Consider the following 12,156-nt stretch of genomic DNA (forward strand, 5'->3'; position numbering starts at 1 on the left):
TCCTAGTCTGGTCTTTCAGGAATTAAGAGTTCATTCATAGGAGACGCACTTCCTAGTTTGAATCATTGAAGTTTCACCCCTAGGAGATGCACTTCCTAGTTTGGGTAGGTTATATTTTTGTTTTAGGAGACGCACTTCCTAAATTGAGTTTCACCCCTAGGAGACGCACTTCCTAGTTTTGGGTCATTTAAGTTTATTCCTAGGAGACGCACTTCCTAGCTTGAGTCATTGAAATTTCACCCCTAGGAGACGCACTTCCTAGTTTGAGTCATTGAAGTTTCACCCATAAGAGACGCACTTCCTAAATTAAGAGTTCATTCATAGGAGACGCACTTCCTAGTTTGAGTCATTGAAGTTTCACCCATAGGAGACACACTTCCTAAATTGAGAGTTCATTCATAGGAGACGCACTTCCTAGTTTGAGTCATTGAAGTTTCACCCATAGGAGACGCACTTCCTAAATTAAGAGTTCATTCATAGGAGACGCACTTCCTAGTTTTAGTCACTAAAGTTTTCACCCCTAGGAGACGCACTTCCTAGTCTTGGTCATTTAAATGCACCCCTAGGAGACGCACTTCCTAGTTTGGTTCATTCAGGTTTTATTTTAGCAGACGCATTTGCTAGTCAAAGTTTCTTGGTTTTACTCGTAGGAGACGCACATCCTACTCTAGTCTTTAGTTTACTCTCATCATTGCATCAGTAGTATAAGTGGTTTACAATTTTGCTAACAACTCACAAATCTTCCTAGTGCAAACTGGGGCAGGAGATTTCGTTTGTTTTGTTTGTTTTGATTGCAAGAACCCACATGGAAAAAAAGGGAACACAGAAAGTTTCGGTGTTTTGGAGAAACCCTCCGTATGGAAAGGCAAGCACCAACACGTTTGACCGTAAACTCCCAAGACTCGCCTGGATAATGGGATTTAATTTAAAGTTTTCAGGACCCTCCTGGAAAATGGGACCTAGCTTAAATTTCAAAACAATCATGAGTAGCATAATTTAGCATAAATGTACCCCAAGGAATATAAGTGGGTTTCGAAGTTTGCATGTTTAGGATAGGATCCAATTAGGAGTTTTCAGGACCCTCCTGGAAAATGGGACTTAGTTTTAAAATTCAAAACAGTCATGAGTAGCAAGATCTAGCATAAATGTACCCCAAAAGAATATAAGTTAGTTTCAAAGTTTGCATGTTTAAGATAGGATTCAATTAGGAGTTTTCAGGACCCTCCTGAATAATGGGACTTAGTTTTAAGACTTCCATCAGATAACAAGATTTAGCATAAGCTCTGTTGTAGGGTAGTGTAATTCAGCCGTAAAAATTGTCACCTTTAAGATAATACTTGATTTTCAGGACCCTCATGGATAATGTGGAGTAGTTTTAAGACCCTCTTAGATAACAAGATTTAGCGAAAGTCACCCCATCATCGTCTCACACCCAGCAGCGACACCGTTACAGCAACCAGATTTTAATCCAAGAATAGAGAAGTTTCTGCTTCTTCTCTTTGGTTCGATCTCGATTTTTTTTAGTTTCAGATTCATAGATTCCATTTTTAAAGCTCGTTTGAAGAGTAGTTTGGAGCCGAGATGTTGGAAACGGTTTGAGGTCGTCGTTCAGTTGCCGATTCCAGATTCACCATTAGTTCTGTTGGTTTTCCGCTCTGAGTCGTTGGCTGTGATTCTGGTCCTAAGTTCAGTGTTCTCATAGTCGTCCCTGTTCGCTTCTGGAATATCAGATCGCGCATCACTAATTTCTGCATCAGTTTAATCAAAACACAAGTAAAATTTTGGCTTTACTTTGAGGTTCAATCTTTTACTACTTTTCTATCCCTTTTCTGATAATGTTGCTTGTCTGCATCTTATATTTTTCTGTCTAGTGTGAGAACTTTTCATATTTACCATGATAAATGTGCTTAATGGGGTTTGTTGTTACGACGTGCTTTATTTTTTGAAATATATCAGTATGCTTATGGGTGGTAAAGCAACTATTGAAGTACTAATGTGTGAAAAGTCTTAGATAAATTAAATTTGCATTGTGTTACAGCAAGGAAAATTGATGATGGTTATTAGGAGGCTCTTTAAGATTGGATTTTGAGTTTGGCAATAATACAATTATATTGTAAGGTTCTGATTAAGTGAGCTTCGACTCTATATTTTGCAATTAAAAAGAAAGAGTCCGTCCTTAGCTTGTACTGTAATACTATAATTTAAGTCTTGCAACTGTAATCTGTCAAGTTATATATAACACTAGCAGTTTATAAGTTCGTAAAGTTGTATTATTGAAACATGTTGGTGTCTTTAGGGTATTATGGCTTACAATTTCTAATTCCTGGTGTGTGTTTGCGAGCGTGCCTCATAGTTTGTCAGTTTTCTTTTTGTTTTGTGAAGCCTTACGAAGTCGAATTGTAAAAAATCTCAAATTAGTTTTAAGAAGTAAATATGAACCTTTGTAGTTTGCTTTAGGCGCGTTATTTTAATAATTTACCTTCCTAAACTCGGGTGCGCATTTATGTGACCCAAATCCAAATATCAACGTTAGATAAAATGTGTTTCGGACTGCGGGTGCATTTATGTGACGTGGTTCAAGACATATTTTAAATGACGTTGCAATCTTCCTTAAAAAATAAATAAAGCGGCTATACAGTTAAAATGGCACATAGGTTCAAAAATGTTTTAAAATCAGATAATTAGGCCGAATATAACAGTTGAGCGACCGTGCTAGAACCACGGAACTCGGGAGTGCCTAACACTTTCTCCCGGGTTAACAGAATTCCTTACCCGGATTTCTGGTTCGCGGACTGTAATACAGAGTCAACTTTTTCCTCGATTCGGGATTTGAAACTGGTGACTTGGGACACCATAAATCTTCCAAGTGGCGACTCTGAATCTCTTAATAAAATAATCCCGTTTCGATTGTCCTTTAATTGGAAAAACTCCCTTTATTATACCTCTTCCGGAGGGGTGGGTGAAAAAAGGAGGTGTGACAACGACCGGCTGGATCGTTACATCCTCCCCCTCTTAAACAAACGTTCGTCCTCGAACGAGTCAAGAAACATACCTGAAGCCTCAAATAGGTGAGGATATCTACTCTGCATCTCCCGCTCGGTCTCCCAGGTAGACTTCTCCACGGGCCTACCTCTCCACTACACTTTCACTGAAGCTATATCCTTTGGTCTCAATTTTCGGATCTGCCGCTTCAAAATAGCCGTTGGCTCCACATAATAAGTCAAATGACCGCCTAACTGAACCGTGCTGAAATCCAAAACATGAGACGGTGCCAATATACTTCCGGAGCATAGAAACATGGAATATCGGATGCACACTCGACAATCTAGGTGGCAAAGCCAGCTCATAAGCCACCTCCCCAATCCTCCGAAGCACCTCAAAAGGCTCAATGAACCGAGGACTCAATTTACCCTTCTTCCCAAATCTCATAACACCCTTCATGGGTGAAACCTTCAATAGAACCTTCTTCCTAACAATGTAAGACACCTCATGAACCTTCCTGTCAGCATAACTCTTCTGTCTCGATTGCGCTGTACGAAGCCGCTCCTGAATCACTTTCACTTTGTCCAAAGCATCCTGCACTAAGTCAGTACCCAAAAGCCTAGCCTCGTCCGGCTCAAACCAACCAACTGGAGATCTACACCGTCTCCCATATAAAGCCTCATATGGAGCCATCTGAATACTCGACTGATAGTTGTTGTTATATGCAAACTCCGCGAGCGGTAGAAACTGATCCCATGAATCCCCAAAATCAATAACACAAGTGCATAACATGTCCTCCAATATCTGAATAGTGCGCTCAGAATGTCCGTCCGTCTAAGGGTGAAAAGCTGTGCTCAACTCAACCTGAGTACCCAACTCTCGTTGCACGGCTCTCTAAAACTGCAAAGTGAAGTGTAACGACCCGACAGGTCATTTTGAGCTCTAGCACGTAGTTCAGTAGTTTGAGGCCATGAGCAATTTCACTTCAGGTATTATGACTTGTACGCATGGTCGGAATCTAATTCCGGGAAGTTCGGAGTTGATTTGGAAAGAGAATTCTCATTTCGGAAGCTTTAAGTTGAAAGAATTGACTAAGATTGGATTTTTTAGTAAACAACCTCAGAATCGGGATTGGAAGATTCCATCAGGTTTGTATGATGATTTCAAACTTGGGTGTATGCTCGGATCGGGTTTTGGGTGACCCGGGAGCATTTTGGCACCTATTGTGGAAGTTAGCATTTTTGGAAGAATTTCATAAATTTGGGTTGAAGTGCATTTCAATGCTATCGATGTCCATTTGGGATTCCGAGTATGGGAATAGCTTCGTATGGTGATTCTAGTATTGGGAGCGCGTTCGGAAGTGAATCTGGAGGTCTGTAGGTCATTTTGGGGTCATTTGGCTAAAGATAGAAATTTGAAGGTTTTTGAGAAGTTTGACCGGAAGTGGACTTTTTGATATCGGGGTCTAATTCCGATTCCGGAAATTGGAGTAGGTCCGTTATGTCAAATATGACTTGTGTGCAAAATTTGAGGTCAATCGGATGGGATTTGATAGGTTTCGGCATCGAATGTAGAAGTTTGAAATTCTAAAGTTCATTAAGCTTGTAATGGAGGCCGATTCATGATTTTAGCGTTGTATGATATGATTTGAGTCCTCAAGCAGGTCCGCATTATGTTATGGGACTGGTTGGTATGATTGGTTGGGGTCCCGGGGGCCTCGGGTGGATTCCGGACATGCCGACATTTCCACGATTGTACCTCGTGCAGCGGTCACGTGGTTGGCGAAGCTTCTGCGAAGAATCCTACTGGTTATCCAATAAGAAGTCGAATATGTGAAAATTGCTAGAGATTCAGAGTGTTCATGAAATGCTAACGGAAGGATTTCGAGAAATTTGGCGTTGGATTGTGCAGGGTTATGTCAATGAGAGATAAATAATCTTGGTGGGTTCCGGGGTTGTGTAATAGTGGCTTCAAGCTAAGTGGGAGAGTCCTACCGCCTACGGTTGGATTGCATGGTCGTCTATTTGTGAGATTTCAGGTTATTAGCATATGGATGGGTTATTTCAGCTAAGGGAAAGGAACATAATAGGTAATTTGAGCAAAGGAATTGTTAAAGGTGTGCTATAGTTGGCCTTATTGACTCATGTTCAGACTTGGGGAAGGGTACATGATATATGCCTTGTGTAGATACGGGTTTTAAGGAAAGTGATTCGGCCGGGTGCTTCGTCGAGAGGGTGTTCATGTGCTAGAAGATTCATGGAGTTGATTATATTCGGGACCAAGTCAAAGTGGATGGCTCTCAACAACGGTCCTAGTGAATTCAACGGATTTAGAAATGCGGTGCCTAAGGATTCAAGCTCGCAGTATGGTTAAGAATCGAGCTTTTGTAGTAGATTATGATAAGAGGCTCGGAATGATTTATGATGTTTTCGACTTGCAGTGTAGCATTGGGAGGAAAAAGGGAAAAAGGACTTCGAATTCATAGAGGGATTATCATAATGGGCGCATCAGTTGAAGATGCAAATGTGCGTGCAAGGAGGGTATAAAGCGGTTCCTGGGTTTGGGGACAATGTGGTCTCATAGAATGGGGTCACTCAAGATGAGTGCGGATTTAGGTTGGTGATGTAAAGAATGGAGCTAATATTATCTCTAAGGCAAGTTAAGGATGAATTAGAGGAAGTTAGACTGGTCAGCTATAGTTGAATTGGCATAGTGGTAGCGGTACGCGAGAGGCTCGATGGCCGCGGTAATTGATTATATTTGGAAGTATTCAAGTATTATGGCATGTTATGTGTAGGCGGATCCCGGAAGGGTATGGTGGCTTAGACCACTACTTGAGGATTTGAATGTTCTATGGTTATGAGAAGTTACTCGCGTATTGCTATGGTCCTCTTGGAATGAGTTAAGTAAGAAAAAAAAAGTTCCCAGGTGAGGAAGTGTTACCATATTAGTGGTTCATGAGTTATGACGAAAATCTTATGTTATCGCATATTGGCATGTTGGGTGCAGTGAGTGGCATGTTCGGTGTTGACAAGGATGTCATAAGCTCGGATGAGCAGGAAAGGGATTTGAATGTTTAGAGTAAGCTGGCACTATCTTCAACGTCACTTGAGATCGGTGTTTTATGAAAAAGGCTCTGCATCCTGGTTAAGGATTCTTGATCGCTTTTCAGCGTTAGTACGACCGGTGGTATGGATGTACATACCTGTTATCTGTTACGGAAGGTCATGGGAGCGTGCCCCATGGGAAGTTGTATAAGTGCGGCATGTAGTCACTTGATTGATTGAAGAATTAAACCAAGTATGAAGATTGTGGTGATATCGTTAATTTAAGAATTGATGCCTGGAGGGCACTTGATTTATTGGGTTGTGGACTGTGGAGGATTACTCCGGTTATGATGGTTGTTCTTGTGTGTTATGGGAAAATGGGGTTATTATGGACCCAGGAAAGGTTATGGACCTAGTTTGGTACGATCAGAATCGGCTTGAGGTCTGTGAATGGATTTAAGTATGAATATGGGCTCTATATCAAGCCGGATGTGTTCATTTCAGCATAGCGTTCCTTATGGAGGAGTATTCGGACGTTGGATGTTATTTCTTCGTCGGCTATTTCATGTAATGCTATATTGTGCCGTGTGAGTTGTGAACGGCCCGATAATTTTCTTATGTGTTGAGGTTCCGCATAGCGATGGTGTTATGTGAGCAGGATGGCGCTTTAGTTTTAGAACATATATCGCACCTCAGTTGTGCTTGAGTTTGTTAGCTTATGGCGTTATATGTCTCCCCAGGGATGGTATTATGCACTTAGCGTGCTTGTGACCGATATTCGGTATTTTGTTGTAATGAGCAATTTAGCTCGGTGTGTATCTCCTTATGTGAATTTTATGTGTGGATCGGGTGGCACGCCGCCATGAGCATGTTATTTAGATCGGGTTGCACGCCGTAACAGCATGATGTTGAGTACAATTTCCCGTATTCTAATTTTTGTGTGTTTTGTTTTCCATTTTATGAGGAAAGTCCATATTAGCAGCGTGAGTTGGGCAGTCCCTTCCAGAGTTCGTTTTCCTTATGCATCGCGTTCGAGTTTGTAGCTTATTGGCACATTGTGTCATCATATGAGACTTTTGGTCATGTCTGCGGTGACTGTTACCTGAGCAGCTCGTACTGGGTTGGACGAGCTTATTGGATCTAGGATCGGTGCAATCGGGTTATATGAAGTATATTAAAGGGCAAAGATCATTATTTGGTTCAGATTGAGGTAATGGTTCTTGTCAGGAGTATAGACTCAAGGATTTGTTGACTCGGCAGTTAGTTATGAAATTCTACACACCTCTTTCGTCGTGGCAGTATTACGGGAGTTAGAATAAGACTTATATATATCATGAGGTGCATTGTGGGCATCAGATTCAGGGAATGTCAATTATTATGATCAGAGAATGTTATTATGGTCCTCTGAATGATGTGGTGCATGGTGAGAATTCGGCAAAGGTATGCAGTCATGTTATAGTACCTCGTGTAGTGATTGATACGGTGTTCATATATTGGAAGCAGGCCTGGCAGAGAATTTCCAGATGTTGGAATTGGGCTCTAAGCTTATTTGCTTGAATAAAAAGGAACATCTTCAGAATTGATCGAGCTAATGTGCTCAACTGGGTTGTAGTATCACGGGTAGGTGCACGAAGTATTAAACAGTAATTTCGGGCAAATCCAGCGCAGTTCTTAGCACGTTCGAGGATGAATGTATGTTTAAGTGGGAGAGAATGTTACGACCCGACCGGTCGTTTTGAGCTCTAGCGCGTCGTTCAGCAGTTTGAGGCCATGAGCAGCTTCACTTCAGGTATTATGACTTGTACGCATGGTCGAATCTAATTCCGGGAAGTTCGGAGTTGATTTGGATATAGAATTCTCATTTCGGAAGCTTTAAGTTGAAAGAATTGACTAAGATTGGATTTTTGAGTAAACGACCTCGGAATCGGGATTTGAAGATTCCAACATGTTCGTATGATGATTTCGGACTTGGGCGTATGCCCGGATCGGGTTTTGGGTGACCCGGGAGCGTTTTGGTGCCTATTGTGGAAGTTAGCATTTTTGGAAGAATTTCATAAATTCGGGTTGAAGTGCATTTCAATGCTATCGATGTCCGTCTGGGATTCCAAGTCTGGGAATAGCTCTGTACGGTGATTCTGGTATTGGGAGCGCGATCGGAAGTGAATTCGGAGGTCTGGGTCATTTTGGGGTCATTTGGCTAAAGATAGAAATTTGAAGGTTTTTGAGAAGTTTGACCGAAAGTGGACTTTTTCATATCGGGGTCGAATTCCGATTCCGAAAGTTGGAGTAGGTCCGTTATGCCAAATATGACTTGTGTGCAAAATTTGAGGTCAATCAGACGGAATTTGATAGGTTTCTGCATCGAATATAGAAGTTTGAAATTCTAAAGTTCATTAAGCTTGGATTGGAGGCCGGTTCATGATTTTAGTGTTGTATGATATGATTTGAGGCCTCAAGCAGGTCAGCATTATGTTATGGGACTGGTTGGTATGATTGGTTGGGGTCCCGGGGGCCTCGGGTGGATTCTGGATGGTTAACGGATCAAATTTGGAATTTGGAAGAAGGATTGGAGCAGCTGTATATGGTGTAACCTCACATGCGAGGTTTTGGCCGCAGGTGCGGAGCCGTAGGAGCGACATTGGTATCGCAGAAGCGAAAAATGGCTGGGCTTGGCTGGGGGCGCAGGTGCGACGCATCTACCGCAGAAGCGAGACCGCAAAACCGGTCCTGGCCCCGCAGAAGCGGACGTGGGCGAGTTAGCTGAGACCGCACTTGTGATGGAAATTTCCGCAGGTGCGGAGCCGCAGAAGCTGCAGGTGGACCGTTGGTGCGAGAGGTCGGGTTGGGCAATGTGTTCTTTAAAGAACGAGTTTTGGCTCATTTTTCAGACATTTTCACTTTGGTTGGGCGATTTGGGAGCCTTTGAAGAGAGGGATTTCATCATCCATCATAAGGTAAGTTAATCTCACCTCTTGTAAGTTAAATACATGGTTTTATTGCCGATTAAAGTATGGAAATTGGTAGAAACTTGGGGTTTTGGGTGGAAAGACCTAGAATTTGTATTTTTGGATTTTTGACCACGATATTGGGTATGAAATTGAGAGTAAATTATATATTTGAGTTCGTGAGGTTATGGGTAAACTTTATCTTCGAAAATTTTTGGAATCCGGGCATGTGGGCCCGAGGGCATTTTTGTCAACTTTTCGATTAGGGTTAGGAATTATTATAAATTAGATTATTATGAGTAATTGAACATATATTAATGGATTTGCATAATTATTGGCTAGTTTTGGAGCATTGTGCATCGATTTGAGTCTTCGGAAGGGCGTGGAATGTCGGTTATCGAACTTCGGAGCGAGGTGAGTCTCCTTTCTAACCTTGTAAAAGGGAATTGTCCCCATTGGTGAGTTAATTGGTTATGTGCTCCTATTTGTGGGGGCTACGTACGCATGAGGTGACGAGAGTCCGTGCTAGCTACTATTATGCTTAAGTCCGGGTAGTCTAGGACCCAAAAGCATGCTTTACTTGTAATACTTGCCAATTTCTTGTTGTCAATTTGAAATGCTTAAAACATATTGAACGTGTAAATAAATTCCTAAAAACTAGGCATCGTTTCTTGACTTTTAAAAGAGGAACTTGTTTTTCCTGAATAACTGCTCCTTGATGAATTCTTGATTTGACTGTTTGAATGTGTTTATTTGTTGTGGAACTGGCCGAATGCCTTGGTAGATTAAATAGATGCATCTATGGTTTGCGCCATTCGTCCCTCTGGCAGTGCACAATTTAAATATTGTTGGATCGGGGCGTACGTCCTCGGCATGATTTGCGCATGCATGTATTGCTTGACTTGAAATTTATTGAAGTTGACATTGTTTCTCCCTGGCTTGGGAATAATTGTATAAATGGTGAAAAGGAATTTGGGAATTTTTTATAAAAGAAAGAATTGTATACTTTCTTCATTCTATTGAACTACAAATCCTTTGTAAAATCCTTGATTTATTATATTATTGGTGTATCTTTATTGGGCCACTAGTAAGTGTCGAAGTCGACCTCTCGTCTCTACTTCTTCGAGATTATACGGGATACTTACTGAGTACACGTTGTTTTCGTACTCATGCTACACTTGCTGTGCATTTTTGTTGCACGTGCACATGTAATTCTAGTGGCCTACTGGGCGTAGCAGCATGGATGATACGGAGACTAGGTGAGTTGCATTCCTCGAGGCGACCCGCAGCCAGTATAGTCCTTTCAGCGTATTGTATTTACTATCTGTCCAATTTGAATTCCGAACAATTATTGTGCTTTATTTGATGTCTTAGTAATTGCTCATGCACTTGTGACACTAGGTTCTGGGACGATTATGGGATTATTTAATATTAAGTTTGTTTAAGACAATCAATATCTATTCGGCGAAATTTATTGTTTATTGTTTAATGTATAAAGGAAATGATTTCGAAAATATTAAAACAAGAAATTTCTAGTAAATTTGTGTTGGCTTGCCTGACAATGGTGTCCGGCGCCATCACGACCCTTAGTGGATTTTGGGTTGTGACATGAAGTGAGTACCTCTATCTGAAATGATGGAAACTGGGATACCATGCAGGCGAACAATCTCTCGGATGTAAATCTCTGCTAACCGCTCTGAAGAATAGGTAGTACACACAGGAATGAAGTGCGCGGACTTGGTCAGCCGATCCACAATCACCCAAATAGCATCAAACTTCCTCAAAGTCTGTGGGAGTCCAACTACAAAGTCCATGGTGATCCGCTCCCACTTCCACTCTGGAATATCTAACTGCTGAAGCAAGTCACCCGGTCTCTGATGCTCATATTTCACCTGCTGACAATTGAGACACCGAGCTACAAATCCCACAATATCCTTCTTCATTCTCCTCCACTAGTAATGCTGTCTCAAATCCTGATCATCTTTGCGGCACCCGGATGGATGGAATACCGCGAGCTGTGGGCCTCCCCCAGAATCAACTCCCGAAGACCATCTACATTGGGCACACATATCCGGCCCTGCATCCTTAATACCCCATCATCACCAATAGTCACATCTCTAGCATCATCGTGCTGAACCCTGTCCTTGAGGACAAGCAAATGAGGATCATCATACTGGCGCTCTCTGATGCGATCAAACAAAGAAGACTGAGAAATCACACAAGCTAAGACCCGATTGGGCTCCGAAATATCCAACCTCACGAACCGATTGGCTAAGGCCTGAACATCAACTGCAAGAGGTCTCTCCCCAACAGGAATATATGCCAAACTGCCCATACTCACCGCCTTCCTACTCAAAGCATCATCCACTACATTGGCCTTCCCTGGATGGTACAAGATAGTGATATCATAGTCCTTTAGTAGCTCCAACCATCTCCGCTGCCTCAAATTGAGATCCTTTTGCTTGAAAGTGCTGGAGGCTACGATGATTAGTGAACGCCTCACATGACACACCATATAGATAATGCCTCCAAATCTTCAGCGCGTGAACAATGGCGGCCAACTCTAGATCATGAACGGGGTAGTTCTTCTCACGGGGCTTCAACTGACGAGAAGCATAAGCAATCACTCTACCCTCCTACATCAACACACACCCAATACCAACTCTCGAAGCATCACAATACACTGTATATGAACCTGAAGCTAATAGCAAAACTAACACTGGAGTTGTGGTCAAGGCAGTCTTGAGCTTCTGAAAGCTCGCCTCACACTCATCTGACCACATGAAAGGGGCACCCTTTTGAGTCAATTTGGTCAAGGGTGATGCTATAGATGAGAATCCCTGAACGAACTGACGGTAATAACCCGCCAAACCAAGAAAGCTGCGAAACTCTGTGGCTGAGGACGGCCTGGGCCAACTCTGAACCGCCTCTATCTTCTTCGGATCAACCTAAATACCATCGCTGGACACCATGTGCCCCAAGAAAGCCACTGAACTAAGCCAAAACTCGCACTTGGAGAACTTTGAATAAAGCTTCTCCCCCCTCAATCGCTGCAATACCACTCTCAAATGCTCTGCGTGCTCCTTCTGACTACGCAAGTACACCAGAATATCATCAATGAATATAATGACAAACGAGTCGATATAAGGCCGAAACACGCTGTAATCAAATGCATGAACGCT

The sequence above is a fragment of the Nicotiana attenuata genome, unplaced genomic scaffold (genome assembly GCF_001879085.1).
Source record: "Nicotiana attenuata strain UT unplaced genomic scaffold, NIATTr2, whole genome shotgun sequence".
NCBI classification, from domain to species: domain Eukaryota; kingdom Viridiplantae; phylum Streptophyta; class Magnoliopsida; order Solanales; family Solanaceae; genus Nicotiana; species Nicotiana attenuata.